This window comes from Sminthopsis crassicaudata, chromosome 3 (genome assembly GCF_048593235.1).
Source record: "Sminthopsis crassicaudata isolate SCR6 chromosome 3, ASM4859323v1, whole genome shotgun sequence".
Taxonomy (NCBI): Eukaryota; Metazoa; Chordata; class Mammalia; order Dasyuromorphia; family Dasyuridae; genus Sminthopsis; species Sminthopsis crassicaudata.
In genome coordinates, this window is record NC_133619.1 from 178,025,441 (window position 1) to 178,044,574 (window position 19,134).

Genomic DNA, 19,134 nt, shown 5'->3' on the forward strand with positions numbered 1-19,134 from the left:
CATTGACATTCTTATTGACCAGCAACCTCTCCAACATTTTAATTTTCCTTTTGCTAGCAAATCCTGAATTCCTAATACTCTAATTCTTTTAATCAAGGTCCAATTCCCTAAGATAAAACCCATTTTCTCTTATTAGCTATTTCCATACTCACATCCCTATCAAGCTTAATCCTAATTCTATCCAGGATTTATTCTCCCCTGCCATCCCTTTTCACTCTTCCTTTGAAACATTCTTCTATTGTTGTCAAATTTTTCTTTTTCCAGATATCTTTTTCTCTTATGGTTCACATATCTGACTTCTACTGAAAACTAGTTTTCTCCTAAAGACATGATAGATCTTCTAGGAAATAAGCATAAAAATTAAATTCTCTGAAGGGCCACCTATAAAGATCCAGAAAGGAATTGGATGACTACAATTTGCAAAACATGCTCATGGTTGGTCTATGGTCCATGACGATGCTAACTAAATTAATTTATAAATTTAGTGTTATATCAATCAAACTTCCAAAAGATTAAAAAACTAGAAAAATCACAAAATTCATCTAGAAGATCAAAAGATCAAGAATCTCAAGTGAGAAGGAAGGTGATTTACCATTAGTTGATCATAATCTATATACAAAATTGTAAACATCAAAAGAATATAATAATGATTAAAAATGGAAAAAAAAAAAGATTAATGGTTTATATCAGGCAAATAAGACCAAGAAGCAATAGCATTTAGTAAATACAAGGACAAAAATTACTGGAAGACTTCATATTTAACATAATTAATACTATTCAAGATAAAGAGTAATGCTTTTAAAGCTAGGAATAATCACATAGGACTTAATGTATCTATCTGAAAACATTTGCTTTGTTGGAGTATTTTAAATACTGATTTTCATATGGATATAAAAAAACTAATTTTCTTACTCTATATGAATCTATTTTGTATATTTGGAATATTCAAATATCATAATTATAAACTAAGGAAAAGGTTTCTGACAATAAAGGCAATATCCCTTTAAGCTGGCTTGTTCAATAATTATCAAATATATAAGAAGTTTCCCTGTAATCCCCTGGATCAAGTTAGCACACCTTTTTTTTCTCTTTAGTAAACATATAATTTTCTTTATTTATAAAATGTTTCCCTGCAATTCTGTGTGTAAGATACAAATTGTAAATGTTTAAGATAAAAATGCTTATATCTGTAAATCTTTATTTGGAGGAGTCAATGCTGTTTCCATCTTTTGTTAGTAAAGCTGTGATACTTTCTATTAAGAAAGATGGGATTAGGCTTACATCCAAAAGAAAAATGGTAAAGGGCTTTGCTAGGAACTTTTGCTTCACTGTGAAGTGTTTCAGATAGCTATGTAATCCTGAGTATGTCATTTAACCTTTGTTAGCCTGGATTCCTTCATATATAAATTGGGGCAGGGAAGGGAGAAATCTACCACACTGGATTATTGTGAGCATCAGATGACATAAAATATATAAAATCCTTTGAAAATCTTAAAATTCAATACAAAAGTGATGAGGAGGAGGAGGAGGAAGAGGAGGAAAATGAGAATGAGGGTGAGGATGAAAGACTATCTGCTTCTGATGCTTTTCATGGTTTGTTGTTGTTGTTTGCTTCTTTTTTTAGTCAGCTAGTTTCACTCACTTCCTTTACCTGCCATGTATTGTATCATATTGACAATACACAGTATTTCTGTTTTTAATTTGAGCCAACTTGCTTTTTGATTGGGAAATACTTCCTACAATTAGATAGATAACCACATCCTCCATTATCTCCTTTGATAGAGTCAACCTCTCCTTCCCTCTCTCCCTTTCTCTCTTTGAACCTGTTTCTTTCCCTGTCCTTGTCCCTGTCTCTCCCTCTTTCCTTTTCCCCTTTCCCCTCCCTCTCCATCCCCCTCTCCCTACCTCCCTCTCATCTATGTTTCTGTGTGTTTTTGTCTGTCTCTGTCTCTCTGTCTTTTTGTCTCTTTCTATGTGTATCTCTTTGTCTGCACATCTGATTATCACTAGTCCTCTCTCTCTTTTTTTCTCTCTTCCTCTTAATTACTTTTAAAAACTATAGCAAAGTTTGTGATTGACGTAGAATTGTTTTTCTTGGTGTGACTTTTTCTCCTTGAATATCCTTAAACTTCACTGTTACTTTTAACAGATGTTTAAGAGAATTTGAAATCTTTGGTATACTTGCTTTTCAGATTCCATTCTATGTGATTCTGAAGTCGATTGGGGTCCCTTTAAGAAACTGTATTTTCTATTGATCTGTGATTCCTTTCAGATTCCCAGCCCCTCTTGACTGAGGCATATCCTCCCCAGATAAGTTGTCTTTTCAGGATGCCAGAGCCTTTAATTCAATTACAAATCCTGGTCAAAAAGCATCCCTTTCAATTCCAATAGGAGATCCGGGTTTATCCTAGCCCCCACTGGGTCTGAGGCAACTTGGGCTCTCCTGGCCCCCAATGCTTCTGATCTGCTCCGGTTGTCCTAGCCCCCACCAAGACACCCAATATAATAAGCTTCCATCAAGTCTTGGGGGATGGACCTTGGCAGCTCCCTTTGCTCCCAGGACTTTCTGTCCACTGAGAACTGCATTCTCAGTGCAAAACTTCATTTTCCATAGATCTGCCACTATAGAAGTCAGTCTCTTGGTAAACTGATTTCTAACAATAAACTTCCATTTTGCAACTAATATTCGGGAATGAGTGAATTCTTTCACTCCTAAAACCTGTGGCTGATTTAAAGGGGATTCATAACAACTCTCTCTTATAGCCTCTAACCTCTAGACCACCAGGAATCTAGACTACTTAAATAGCATCAATTTGTTTTTGTTATCTTTGAGTGACATAGATTTCTAGTTTTCTACTACATATAAAAACTAGATGCTGATGCAACTTTCCAACATTTTCTGTAAATTCAAAGCTCTCTTAAGTCACTTCTGTCAAGATGGTTTTAATGACTTAGGCACATTCTTTGATGTTTACATCTTTCCTCCTCTGGTTACTGTAATAAATACCACACACATAAGTGTTGTGTGCAAATTCTGAAACACTTTTTCACTTTCTGTCAAATATTGCAAGATAATGTATTCATTCATAATTATAGAAAATAACTTTTAAAATGACTAATTTTTGTTTTCATTTGATCTTTTATTGAACTAAAAAAAAGACTTCTCTAAATTCCAGCCTAAGAATATTCATATCCATTTCCAAATCATTTGATGCACATGGATATATAGTGAGTGACAAAAGCAATCATTATAAATATAATAGATGTATTTAAACGTATATATTTATTACATACAATATTTTTGTCATCCATTTATTTTTGGAAAGTAGACTTTTTAGAGTTGCTTGAAATTGATGTACAGTAGTTTTAGAATCTCAACTTTTTCCTTTTCAAAATTTAATAATTCCTCAGTTTTCTTTCTTATTGTATCTAATAAAGGTTTAGGGATGATGTTTCTTTTTTTATGATTGTCCTACCTAGGTCAGTGATGTGTTATTATATGACTAGGACTTGAGAATACTATTGAAAAAAAGACAATAGTAAGCACTTGTCTATAACTGATAAGATTTGTTTCCAGTTTTGTTGTGATATAATACTAGTATTATCAATCAAATCAAATCAAAGCATTGATATTTTCTATTCTAACTTTGTCCACTGTAGTAGTCAATGCCATATGACTAGAGCATAGCTAGAAGGTGGAGATATTTTTTTTCCTTATTTGTTCCAGTTTATTTACTTTTGTTTAGAATCAGAAGACATTTGAGAGTTGTTCAATTATGTTGCATATTAAACTCATCATCATAAGTTTCTATTAAGAACATCCTACAGCTTTATGTGACCCCATCCATTTATTTGATTCCTAACAGTAATTGCATGATACTGACCCAATTACTAACCTAAGCAGTGGCCTACAGGCCAATTCACCAGCATTTTAGAACTCCTGTTTTGCCTTCACAATTGCCATAATATTCATGAGGCATATTGATGTGCCTATCATACAGTCTATAGTACTGATTCCACCTTGGCACCCCTATAGTATGGATAGGGATGGCTGTATAATTATTATTGTATCAATATAGGAATAGCATGATACCATTAAGAATAACATTTATAATCAAATTAGTGAGGTGATGATTTTAATATTATATATAAACAGCTAGAGTTACTAAAACATCTACATTTTTTCTTCTTTCATTTTAAGAACCTAAAAAAGAAAAGAAATGACAACCAAATAATTTCTTATAATGTCTTATTTTTAAAAATATGAGTTTATCTTGGAGTTATTTTGCACTATTCCCTGTACATCCCATATCTACATCTATAGTTCTATACAAAGATAAATGGGCATATGACATTTAGAATGATAGCCCTAAAGTACAAGATTGATGTGGAATTCATCAAGCAAAAGTTCAGTTACAGCTGAGAAAGCATTAAAGTAGACTTGACGGGGGTGAACTCTGTATGACCTGAGTGAACTCTGTAAAATTATGTAAAATCACAGAATCCATGTCCCCTTTGATCTATAGCTCCGAATGGTCTCAACTCCTCTCAGAGTGCGATAAACTGTGCCATTCAAGAGCAAATCAAGCTCCTATTGATCTTGTCGGGAAATCACAATTCCGGGAAAGATTTCACATTTAATTGAAACTTATCAAACTTCCCCTAGACTTACACATAAAATAGGTCTTCTAAAAATGGTTCTTTGCAGATCTCTCTCCGCTGAGAAAGATATGCCTGCTAAAAGAATGCCCCTCCTCTTTGCCATAGCCTCTGGGAGTTAGCAAATTATTTTGCTTCCAAACTCGAATCTTCCAGTAGAAGGTACCCCACCTCTGGTCTCATACCTCATCAGACTAATACACTTGACAAGGACAATTACCACAGAGAGGTAATGTAGTATATAGTGAAAACAGTTCTGGTCTTGGAGTCAAAGGAAAATGGTTCACAAAATTAGGCCATTTAACCTCAGTTTCATCTGAAAAATGAAGGAACCAAATTACATAACTTCTAAGATCACTTCCAGTTTTATCTTAAGTAAAGTAAAATCAAGACTATGAAACTTCATTTACCAGCAAACATACTCATATGAAAATTCAACAAAAATAGACAAGTGTAAAAAACAAGAAAAAGTCATTGGTTGAGTTAAATATATTTTATGAAAAATTATATGTCAAGACCAAAATATATTACTAATATTAATGTTTGCACAAGGCTTCTATGAGTTCAGCTGAACATTCCCAACCAAATCATCCAATTGCTTGTTTATCTAGGTTTTACTGTACATTTAAATGCAAGTGAAGCCTTTGTAGAATTTCACAGACCAAATTACTTTGGCAACGTTTTTCAAGCTTAAGTGATTATTGCAAAGATATGTCAGTGTTCATTTAGCTTCATATTTTTTCATCAGTCATGTAACTTCATAAAAAAGTATTCCATGCTGTGAAACTAACGGCTTTTAATTAGTAGCAAAATAATTGCCAAATTTTTTACCTTTTAAAAATCACAGTGAGATGAAAAAAGAATTCTTAAGAATCATCACTTCCTTTGTTTTGTTATTTCATGGAGTTATTTTGGTCCCAGTACCTTACAGGGAGATTTGGGGGAAGTTGAAAAGCCTATGCTTTAAATTAAAGAAACAATAGAAAAGAAAAGATCCCTGGCAGTTCAAATCACCAAGGTGATGCTGGCATATGGAGGCAAAAAGCAATCTGTCAATTGATTTAGAAACTGAGACATATTTTACTGGAACTGTTCTCCTCAGAGAGCCTAAGAAGTATTCCAGGCTAGTCTTGGATTCTGAGATGGCATCTCTGGCCAAAATCACTTTCTCCAAGATAACCTCTATGGATGGTAAAATGGAAAGATTAGGAAACCTGGATTCTCATAATCTTAGGAAATCAGTCATTCAACAACAAATAGATGGAGATACAGAGGCTGTAGGTTGAGCCCAACTCAGTGCAATTTCCTAATAGCTTGAAATTAGGACACAATAAAACATTTATATGTCATTCTAGAGTTACAAAAAAAGAATTTACTTAACTACAGCAGATAGTTAACCTTTTTTTATTCAGCTAAGTAAAGCCCCCTGGATTCAGTTGCTCCTTGTGTCTTCCATTAGAGTTCTGATGAAGTTCTTCATGGTTGCTTTGCCTTCAGGCACCTATAAAGTGAAGTCAACAATCTGAATCTTTTGACTTCCAAGCTAGTTAGAATTCAAGGATGGTCTCAAATTTTAAAAATTCGCTTCATCTGTATGAAGGAAAGATTGTTTTAATGCTCCTACCACAAGTGAACTAAAGGGACAAACTTGACAGCTTTGGAACTAATGTGCTAAATGTCTTAATATTTTTTAAATTTTAAATGCGTTGTAAATAATAGATTTGTAAATAATATAAAAATGTTCATATCTTTTGATATATACCATACTTAGAGTACTATTCCTTAAATTAATGAAACATAAATATTTTAGCAATTTGTTTTCTAATTTATAGACTCAAGGAGTCATAAAATTATTTTTGCATGTCTATCTCTGTGATTTTTTTTTCCATTAGTATTTGGTTGGAATAAAAGATTGTCTTATCTTAATGGCATACCATGAGAAAGATTCATTTCTTCATTTGTATGTTTTTTTTTTGATATGGTAATATTGAACAGCAAAAAAAAAAAATAAATCAAATGAATGAACAATAGAAGAATTGGCTTTGAATTAATATAGGGTCATAGATTCAGACCTAAAAGAAACATTAATGGTTATCTATTCCATCCTTTTCATTTTACAGATGAGGAAATTGAGATCCAGATAGATTAAGTGATTTGTCAAAGGTCAACAACTGGTAAGTGAAAGAACCATATTTATAATTGGGAATGAGTTTAGCATCTTATCATATCATTTATCTTATTTTATAATTATATTAAAGACTACATCTACCTACACCAACAAATTTGATTGAATTCTCAAAACTGTGAAAAAGCTGATTAAATTTAGACAGTAGATTATCTTTCATTTTTTCTCTTTTACCTTTCCTCGTCCACCTTCTACCCCCTTGCCCTTATTCATTCCATTGACAACCATGTTTTTAAACTTCAAAAAAGGCAAAACTGTGTAACCCTGGGCAAGTCACTTAACCCCAAATGCCTCAGCAAAAAATAAAAAAAATTTTAAAAATTAAAAATTAAAAAAAAAATTAAAAAAGGCAGAAAAGAGACAGTGCCTGCATGATGGCCACAGATCCCCTAAACAAAGATCATATTGTTTTAATTTGGTCTTTTTTCTTTAAATTTTATAAGTTTCTCATTTTACCTGTATTTGTTTTACATTTGTCTTTCTCCCCTTTACTTTGTGTTGGGTAGTAATTCTCTGCTTCTACTCTCTTTTCTACCCGCTCTTCCATGTCATCTCTTCTTTGCTCATTTCTTACTCTCTAAGTCCATTCTGCCATCTATTACCTTTTATTCCATTTCCTTTTTCTTTCCATCTCACCTTTGTATTCATTTGTGCTCTCCTTATTCCCTGATTTTCTTTACTTTCTTTTCTTTTTCTAGCTACTGCAGTGGAAAGAAAGGGGGGAATCTATGACTATGGGGAAAAAAGCAAGATGAAAAGCATTGTAAGGAAAATTTATTGATAATAAAATCAACTTAGATGAAATGTTCTACTTACAATATCTACATCTTTGATATGCTCTTTAATCAGTAAATTCCTAGAAATTAAGAAATCCTGAATTTGGTACTTGACATATTTATAAAATTATTGATAGCAAAAATATCATTATGTGCTCTGTCTCTTTTCTACCTCCAAGAAGTCACTGTTACAACACACACACCTGGAAATAATCTACCCACACATGATAAATGAAAATATGTGAATTGATGCCATAGAGAAGACAAACAGTCCCAGGAGAATATCTTTCTGACACCTATGATAAGAGGACATGATATAAATGAAGAAATAGCAATTGAAACAAAGAAGAAATGGTTAAACCAATAAGAAGGGAAGCAAAAAAGATGTCACAAAAGCCTAAGAGAAAAAAATTGAGGAAAAGGCCAAAAAAAGTGATCTAAATGCTACCGAGAAGTCCAAATGTCTATAGATTAGGGGAACAAGAAAAGAAGGAAATACACATTTATATGATGATTACTATGTACCCAGCACTATGTTATGTGCTTTATAAATATGATCTCATTTGGTCCTCACAATATCCCTCTGGGGTAGGTGCCATTATTGTCACCATTTGACAGTTGAGGAAACTAAAACAAACAGAGGTTAAGTGACTAGCCTAGCATCACATAGCTAGCAGTTGAGAATTCATAGAGAAGCCATGTGGCACAATATATAGAATACTGAGCCTGGAGTCAGGAAAACTCATCTTGAGTTCAAATCTACCCTTAAACACTTTATTAGTTATGTGACCCTGTGTGATCTTGAAATCCTCTAACATGAAGGCAGGGAATAAGGAAAATGAAAGACTTTTATAATTTCAAAATTTCAAAATTATAAAATTCAAATTTCAAAATTATAAAAATTATGAAAGGCTTTAGATTCATTGAGGCACAAGGTGGATTGGAGAGGGTCAATCAGGGTTTGAGCCAGATGAAATATATAAGAAATTATCTAGGAGCAGCTGAGTAAAGAATACCATTAAGAAATATATAAGCAATGAATAAATGAATAGGAATATGAATCAATAAATAGCAAATACATGGCTAGATGAATAAAACATAAATGGGATGATCACATAATAAAATTTGAGGATAACTGTTCAGTTGCTTAATTGCTATATTCATATCAATAGAAAGCAATGAAGACCTCCTGCAACTTGTGTGATACATATATAAGATTCAGACCGTAGTATAAGAAGTAACATGAAGTCACATTCTTCATCCCTAGAAAGACTACTCATACCAGTGAGATGGGAAATTTATTTGACTATATCTGTATCAAGATTTTAATTGATCCATATCTTTTTTTCCATCAGGTATGCTGCGATGTGCTTTTGGGTTTTATCTCCCTAAGAGTTAGCTTCTGTTCCAGATTTGCAGAGGTCATCTTTTCACAGAAGATTGATTATGCTTATCAAATTATGTCAAAATAGGTACATTTAGCATTTATTACCTTTCTGTTGAACTGACTCCAACCACAGATTCATTTTTACTACCACACAATAATAATAACAATAAAAATATATTGAAACAAACATTCAACTCCAAAAGCTTTTAAAAGAAACCTTTAAATGATTAATCACAGAATTCAGTAATTCTACCCAGATGCTCCAGTCATGAGGACCAATGTGTTTCTACCCTTCAAGTTCACCAAAGGGGGACATAAAGTTCTTTGCACAAGAAAGCATCTCCATCATGCAACATTAGGCACATTCTGAACAAATTTCATTTCCTACAGCAACTTGATGTTGGCACAGACTGATGGAAAATGGGTCCATCATATTAATAATCAAAGGAAAAGATGATACAGGCAGAGCAATTTAGAACAGAAAGTTATTTGAAGCTGCAAAGCCTTTATGAGTCAGCCAGATGTTCCAAAATGAATTATTTCAAACAAATGAGCCAAAAAAACATTTTCAAGTAAGTGTCAAAAATAAGTTTTCCTTTTTTGATGGAGAGCATTAAGGTATATGAGGGTGGAAATGCTGAAGATACTACCTTTTGGCATAGAATGTGACTCTGAGCCTCTCTTAACAACTTTCTTTTTTGTAAGAAAGAATACAATGTGAGACACTGATCAATTAAGCTCCAGAAAGTTCAATAGATACTTAAGGGACCAATAATTGAATCTCTAGGAAAACTTAGTTCCAGTCTCCTAAGCAAGAACATGCAACTGATTTTCTGAGAACTTCTATGATGGAATAGCAATTAACTAACCCATGTTCTTCCATGGTACAAATAGTTAAGTGCTTTGAGGGCACAGGTTTTGTTTGGCATTAGGTTACATGATACTTAGTTTGAAGAATTTCTATAAGCATCTCCTAAAGGAGAAGAGGATTGCAGATTAAAAGTTCACAATAGAAGATGGATTAACCTGAAGATATAAAATATGCATTAGGCTGCACTTGACCGATTTTGCTCCAAAGGAAGTTGATTATTTTAGGCTTCTCATGTCCTGATAGATTTTCCAGTCTTTCAGGATGCTGGATTAGTGGCTTTGATGCAAAAAATGCATTTTGCAGGGAATGCAGCACTCATCACCTCACTGACAAAACATAAGACAGGAAAAGATCTTTGTTTCCATCCCTCTTCTCCCCTCATACTTAACTCTTTTTCTTCATCATATTTGTTAATATGCCATCAGATTTCACTGAAGGCCTGTTGTTAAGTATTGAGATAATATTGGAGTACAAATGTAGGATTACTGCGTTGTCTATCAGAATCTGGTTGATGGAGTCTGGACAGCTGCCAACCAGATACACCTGTTGAAGAAGACTGAGGAACTTGCCAATTCACAACCTGCCTTCAAGATATTAGTGAGTCTTTCCTATAAAGGGAGTAAGAGTTGTGTTGATTCATTAGCAGTCTGCTTTTACTGCCTTTCTTAACTAATAACAAACTTGAGTTCTTGTTCTTGCATTATCATCATCATTATGTATGATTTCATTAATGTAGGTTATTCTTAATGTGGACCTTTTTTTTTTCTGCTGATGCTGAACAGCATCAACAACTTGAAGTCTTAAGGAATTGTTTAGGGTCGTTGAAGAGTTAAATGATTTGCCCAGAATTAGAGTCACTACTAAAGTCAGATTTTGAAGCCAGGTCTTCCTGATTCCAAGACTGGTTCTCTATCTTCCATATTACTTTTTTTTTTATCATCACTGCAATTAGAATTCTATGAATATATGGTTCCTTATTTATAGGTACTCCATAACAAAGATAAGGGATAGTTTCTCTTTTATTTATTTGTGCTCCCACTTGGATTCCTCCAAGAAAATTTCTTAAAACAAAATTTGTTTCTAGGATCTGCCAGGCTGAGCAATCTTTTGAAAATGTGACTTTCTTAATTCTTCATATACAGATTGATGATGGAAATAATGCTTTTCTCCAAGAAGCAAGTTATTATAGAATTCTCCTCCTAGTGGAGAACATCTTCAGGTTTTGCCTGAATCTCAAATTTAAGGACTCTAAATTCATAAAAATAGCTGCCTAGACTGGAAATGTCCCTTTCTCAGGATTGTTAGTCACTAACCAGTGCTTAGAAGAAAAATAAGAGAAGGCAGCCAAGTACTAAAAGCTATTCTCTGACTTATTTAGGAAAGCACGGGTTGACAACTATTGTCATTTTTTTCTGTTAAGTCTACATTGCAACTGGCAGTAGAGGGAGATATATCTCTTACTCCCTTTTTATTGGAAGAACAACATAGGAAGATCCAGGAAAAACTCAAAAGAAAAATAGTCATTTCTCCAAATCTCTTCTCACAAGACCCCAAAGAGATTAATATCACAATAATCCTTCTCCTCCTGATTCTCAACCAGTAATCATAATCAATATAGTTTCCTGTTATTGGAGAACAATCAAGAAGTCCAGCTTTTAAAATCAATAAGCAGATAGAATTTGAGCCTATTTCCATGGGAGGTGCTCCAGTCCAGAAAATAAGAAGTTCCTCTGATCATCCATACTTCATGTAAAATAAAACAGATTGTATCACATGCCTGGAAAGGTCTCTTCCAGATCTGAATTTTATGATCATGGACCTTGCCATGGATCTAAGAGATAATGAATTAATATCAGCAGGAAAAAATATGTTTCCTCAAATTTTTTCAAAACACAGATTTATCTGCCCTGGAAACTTTTGGGATGTAAAGCAATGCTGCATGACTCATTTTACATGACCAATGTAATCATCAAGCTAAATGCATAATCTGAGACTAAAGAGCCTCATACATTCAAATATAAAGAAAAAAAATCAAATGATTTCCCAATAAGTTTAGTGTTCTGTTTCTGTTATCTTTCAAGCACACAGTGAAATTTAAAAGATGAACTCTGAGCTAAATCCCCAGGAATTTGTATAGCAATAAAATAGCTAAAAAGAAGCACAAAGGGCAGTTATACATTTAGTCACTGAAAAGCATGCAACCAGAGTATAGAATCACCAAGGCAGCTTTAGCAGAGACGAGAATCCTTGTTTCATTTTTGCCTCCAAGTCCAAATCCATCAAGCTTGCAAAGCCCACTTAAAATTCGCAAAAGAAGCAGAAGCGGTACAACAAAGAAAAGAAATCCTTGATTCCTTCGAAGAAGGAATGTTCAAATCTTCAAAGACTCCCTTGGCTCTGGCAGTCAAAAATTCCAGCTAAACTTCCAAATCATTTGTAAAACAGATATTAAGACAAACCTTTTTTATGACAAATAATAGTACAATAAGACTGTTATGCAAATTTTAAACACTTTCAACTTCTTCCCTTCAATAACTACTGTGACCTTTCCTTGTTATGTACAGACTACATTCATTAATCATTTTTCTTCATGAGTTTGAATTCATTAGTTTTTGAGAATGATTCAGATTCATCAATGTTAGTCATAATTTGTTGCTTAAAAGAGTATATGTGGGGGTGATTAGTGCCTCATTAGCACCTTCCTTTCATCCACTAATGGAGCAAAAGGAAACCTCTCATTTTCTGAATAAATTGACCCATCTAAATAATATACTTATTCCTCCCCAACATAAATTGTATAATTTTATGTGTACATGCATGTGAAAAATATATATTGTCCACTTAATTTTCAAAAAGGAAACTCAACAAAATGTATGTTGTTTCCTTAGTTTAATTAAAAAAAAAAAAAACACATATGTTTAATGCCTATTTTGGATACCAAGCTTGATTAGTTAAGTTGCTAAAGTGACTAAATCAGGAATCTAAGATATGGTTGGTGCTTCATTCAAGGAATTCATTGGAGAGAAAAGACAAACCATAAAGGGTTTTTAAAGTTAGTACTTAGTGCACACTGAAGAGTTCAAAGTGTAAGACATAGTTTATACTACTCTTGGAGATGAGAATAGAGACCTGAAGTTTCATGAAGAATTGAGATTTACAAAGAACCTTGAATGATGAATAGGATGTAAATAAACAAAAGGAGTACATAATTCCAAACTTGAAAAGTTATGAAGTTCAAAGATAAAACAATGAGCATTTCATGATTAGGAAATAGGAACCTGCTAGCTAGAGAAGTCATATATTTGGAAGATGTGGATATTAAAGTAAGATGAATAAGATTCTGGGATATCAGAATGAAAAGTTTGAATTTAAACAATTAATCACTAGGGAAATTAATTAACTAGATGAACAGTTAAATTAAGACCCTAAGGCTTAGAGTCAGAAGACCTAAGCTCAAATTCTACCTCAGATATTAGTAGCTATGTAACTCAAGTCACCCTCAGTCTCAGTTTTCTCCTATTTAAAATGTCAGTAAAAATGGCACTTATTTCCTAAATGCTACACAAATATTTATTACTATTATAGGTACTATTATCATAGATACTAATTAATCCAAATAAGGAAACCTTCTGGATTTGTGTCCCATGCAAAGTGTCCAAACATTATTTGTCTCAAGCTATGATGAGGAATGCTCTCTACAATATTCCTGATTTGTCATGCCATTTTCCATCTTAATGTTACATAAAAATTGTTAAAATTAATGAAAGTAGGTGGTACATCACTCTTTTCTATCTTTTAGAAAAGATTTTAGGGTCATAGAATTTTAAATCTGGAAGAGACATAAGAGATTATTTAACCCAACTCTTAATACATAGGTCAATCAATCAGCAAGCATTATTATAACCTGTTATTATTGTTAGATATATAGGAAAATTGATTTAATAAGTCTGTAAAAATAGGCTGGATTCATATTTTAAAGGACGTGAATTGCTAATATTATTATTAATATGCTAATTAAAATAAAATACTGATGTTATTATCTGTTATGTCATCATCACCATATTGTCGTGAACATAATAAATTTCATTTAGTTAAAGAAAACTCAAGGGCAGAACATGACTGCTGTAATTGGGCACCACTTTATTTCTAGTTTGTCACAAATAACTAGAAAACTATATAAAAAGAATCTCTGCAAGATCCATAAGAGAATTACAAATAAAGAGCTATGAGAGAGAGAGCAGAAAGGCGAAGGAGAATGGGCAAAAGGAAAGATAGGGTGATAAAAGTTAGAGCTGGTAAAGGAAGGCAATGGTCAAAAGCAAAACAGATGTTAGTAGAGGAACAGAATAAAAGGAGAGAGAGAATAAACAAAAGAAAATCAGATGGAGGGAAGCAGATAGAATGCATTAGAAATCAGAATTCAACAATATGGTGTTTACAAGAAACACATTGTTAAAAGCTGAAGTGAAATCTAATATTATTTAGCTGAAGTTAAAAAAAAAGTGAGGGCAGTAATCATGATATCAAACAAACAAACCAAAAAAGGAAAAATAGATCTAAGTAGAAAGGATATGTATGGAAACTATAACTTTCTAAAAGACATCACAGAAAATGAATACCAGTACTAAGCATATGGCATAGCAGCCAAATTCTTAAAGAAAAAGTCAAATGAGTTTTAGGAAGAAGTAGAACAACTATACTACATAGGGTTTTCAACTTTCCCTCCCAGAGCTAGATAAATATAATCATAAAATAAATAAGAAAGAAATTAATAAGATGACAAGAATCTTAGAAAAGTTAGATATGATAGACCTCTGGAGGAGTATGACTTTTTCTTAGCTAAACCTTAACAAAAATTAACTAGGTATTAAGACATAGAAACCTCACAATGAAACACAAAAAAAGCAAATATATTAAATGTACCCTTTTCAGACCATCATTTAATAAAATTATATTATATAAAGGGCTGTCAAAGTATTAATTAAAAATAATTAGAAACTAAAGAATTTGCTATTAAGCAATTAGTGAGTCAAAGAAGAAATCAAAGAAATGAACAATAATTTTATTAAAGAGAATAAAAATGGTTATCTTGGTTCTGTTCATTTCACTTTTTATTATTTTGTATAAATTTTTCCATCCTTTCCTAAGATCATTGAACTGTCATTTCTGTGTGTGTGTGTGTGTATGAAGTGTGTTTTTTTTGTTTGTTTTATAATTATAACTTTTTTTTGACAGTACATATACATGGGTAACTTTTTACAACATTATCCCTTGCACTCAGTTCTGTTCCGATTTTTCCAGCTTCCCTCCACCCCTTCCCCTAGATGGCAGGCAGTCGTATACATGTTAAATATGTTATAATACATCCTAGATACAACATATATGTGCAAAACCGAATTTCTTGTTGCACAGGAAGAAATGGAATCAGAAGGTAAAAACAACCTGGGAAGGAAAACAAAAATGCAAACAGTTTACACTCATTTCCCAGTGTTCCTTCTCTGGGTGTAGCTGATTCTGTCCATCATTGATCAATTGGAACTTAATTAGATCTTCTCTATGTTGAAGATATCCACTTCCATCAGAATACATCCTCATACAGTATTGTTGTTGAAGTGTATAATGATCTCCTGGTTCTACTCATTTCGCTCAGCATGGAACTTTCATTTCTTAAAGCATAATAGTATTCCACCACAATTATATACCACAACTTGATATCATATTTCTTTTACATTTTTCCATTAATTTAATATTTTATTATTCCCAATTACAAGTAAAACAATTTTTAATCTTTGTTTTCAAAACTTTGAGTTCCAGCTACTCTTCCTTCCTCTCTTTCCATCAAATCCTTATTTGAGAAGGCATTTGAGAAGTTATGCAAACTATTCTATAAAAGTTATGTTCCAAAAGAAAATACAGCTTTCCTCCCCTGCCCCCCTCAATTTCTTCAAAAATATAAAATAAAAAAAATTATGCATCAATCCATATTCAAATATAATTAGTTCTTTCTTTGGATATGATAGCATATATTTTATATAAATGCTTCAGAATAATCTTGGATGATTGTATTGCTGAGAATAGCAAAGTAATTCACAACTGATCACCTTACAACATTGCTATTATGTTGGACATGGTATATTTCATTTTGCATGAGCTCATAGAGGGATTTCTAAATTTTTCTGAGAGCATCTTGGTCATTAAATATATACATATATATATATATATATATATACACACACATATATATATATGTATATATATGTATATACACATGTATATATATACATATATATATATATTCCCTATATGCTTGAGAAATGAGACCTTCATCAGAGAATTTGCTTCAAAATTCTTTTCACTATTACTTACTAACTGTATTTCCCTTTGTATATTCCATTTTCTCTCTTTTTTCATCCTGTCCCTCTTCAAAAGTGTTTTGTTTCTGACCACTGCCTCTTTCAATATGCCCTTTCTTCTATCATCCACCCCACTTTTTCATTCCCCTTCCCTAATACTTTCCTTAGTGTATACTAGATCTCTATAATCATACTGGGTGTATATGTTATTTTCATTTTGAGTCAGTTCTGATGAGAATAACTTTTGCTCCTCCTCCTATCTTCCCCCACTTCCTCTCCACTATAAAAGCTTTTTCTTGTTTTTTTCTTTTCTTTTGGCAGATAATTTATACCATTCCACCTCTCCCTTTACTCAGTATATTCCATTCTCACTCCTTTAATTTTCTTTTCTTAAATATTATTCCTTCATATTTAAATCACACCTGTGCCCTCTACATACTACTTCTAACTGCCCTAATAATGAGAAATTTTTATAACTTACAAGTATCATTATCCCATGAAGAAATATAAACAGATTAACCTTATTAAATCCCTTATAATTTTCCTTTTCTAATTACCTCCTTATTTTCTCTTGACTTATGTATTTGAAAGTCAAATATTCTATTTAGATCTGGTCTTTTCATGACAAATGCTTTAAAGTCTTCTATTTCATTGAATATTCACCTTTCCTCCCCAAAGAATGATGTCAGCTTTGTTAGTCAGTTAAATTTTTGATTGTAATTCTAGCTCCTTTGTTCTCCAGAATATCATATCCCAAGTCTTTCAGTCATTTAATGTAGAAGTTGCTAAATCTTATCTTGGTTGTGACTCCACTTGTTTCTTTCTGGATGCTTGTGATTTTTTTCCTTGACCTGAAAGTTCCAGAATTTGGCTCTAATATTCCTGAGAGTTTTTATCTTGTCATCTCTTTCAGGAGGTCATTAATGGATTCTCTCAATTTCCTTGATAATTTCTTGCAAGATGATGTCTAGGTTTTTTATTTTTGATTATGGCTTTCAGATAAATCAATAATTTTTAACTTGGTTAAAAGTTAAACCCAGATTTTTTTTTTTAGATCAGTTGCTTTTCTAATGAGATATTTCACATTGTTTTCTATTTGTTCATTTTGTTTTTTGATTTTGCATAAATTATTAGCTTCTATTTACTTAGTTCTAACTTTTAAGGAATTATGTTTCTTGGTGAGCTTTTGTACCTCCTTTTTCATTTGGTCAATTTTGCTTTTTAAGACATTTTTCTCCTTGTCAGCTTTTAGTACTTCCATTTGTATCATTCTCATTTTTCTTCCCATTTTTTTCTCTTCCTCTCTTACTTGATTTTCAAAATCAGAGATTTTTGAGCTCTTCTATAGCCTGAGACAATTTCTTATTTTCCTTTAATGCTTTGAATGTAGAAGCTTTGACTTTATCATCTTCTTCTAAGTGTGCATTTTGATCTTCTTTGTCAACACAGTATCTTTCTATGGTAAAATAAAACAAAACAAAACAAAAAACAAAACAAAACAAAACAAAACAAAACAAAAAAAAGCAAAACAAAACAAAAAAAAAACAACTTTTATTGTTGTTTGCTCATTTTCCCCATCAATTACTCAACTTTTAGCTCTTTGTTAAAGTAATGCTCTGAAATGTAAACTAAAGACAACTCTGAGGTACACCTCTCAGATTGGTTAACATGACAGGAAAAGATAATGACAAATGTTGGAGGAAATGTGAAAAAAAAATGGGACACTAATAAATTGTTGGTTGAGTTGTGAATTGATTCAACCATTATGGAGAGCAATTTGGAACTATGCCCAAAGGGATATTAAACTGTACATACTTTTTGATCCAGCAGCACTGGGTTTGTATCCTAAAGAAATCATAAAGGAAGGAAAGGAACCCACATGTACAAAAATGTTTGTGCCAGGCCTTTTTGTAGTGTCAAGAAACTGGAAACTGAGTGGATGCCCATCAGTTGGTTAATGGCTAAATAAGTTATGACTGTTATTGAATATTATTGTTCTAAATGAAATGATCAGTAGAATGATTTCAGAGAGGCTTAGAGAGACTTACATGAACTAATGCTAAGTGAAATGATTAGAACCAGGAGATCATTATACACAGCAACAGCAAAATTATATGATGATCAGTTCTGATGGACATGGCTCTTGTCAACAATGAGGTAATCCATTCCAGTTCCAATGGTCTCTTGATGAAGAAAGCAATCTGTTTTCAGAGAGAGAACAGTGGGAATTGAATGTGGATCACAACATAGGCTTTTTACCCTTTTTGTTGCCGTTTGCTTGCCTTTTGTTTTCTTTCTCATTTTTTTTCTTTTTGATCTGAATTTTTCTTGAGCAGCATGCTATTTGTGGAAATATGTATAGAGGAATTGCACATGCTTAACATATATTGAATCACCTGCCAACTGGTGGGAAAAGGGAGGGAAAATTTAGAACACATTTTTAAAGGGGTGAATTTTGAAAGTTATCCATGTATATATTTTGAAAATAAAAAGCTATAATTAAAAAAAAAGAAAAAAAAAGAATAAAGTAGTGTTCTGTTTCCAGAACAGAGGGTACAAAGTCACAAGATTCAGGGATTTTATGTGGCAGTTTTTAGAGATCATTTTGCAAGTTTTCAGTTCTTCCAAAGTGGTATGATTCAAGAAGAATGTTCCCTACTCTCTTGGTCTATGCACTGGTCTGTGAGTAAGCACACTTTTCAGTCCTAAAACTGTAAAAAGGTCCCTGATCCAATTTGGCTGTAGGTTCTAGTATGCTAGTGCTCCTTTACCCTCTGAGACTGTGAGCCAGGATTACTTCCTGGATTTGAGTATGGGCAAAGCAACAGAGTCCTGCCTCAGTACTAGTAAAGAGAACTCCATTTTTGTCCATCAGTTGGAGAATGGTTGGGTAAATTATGGTA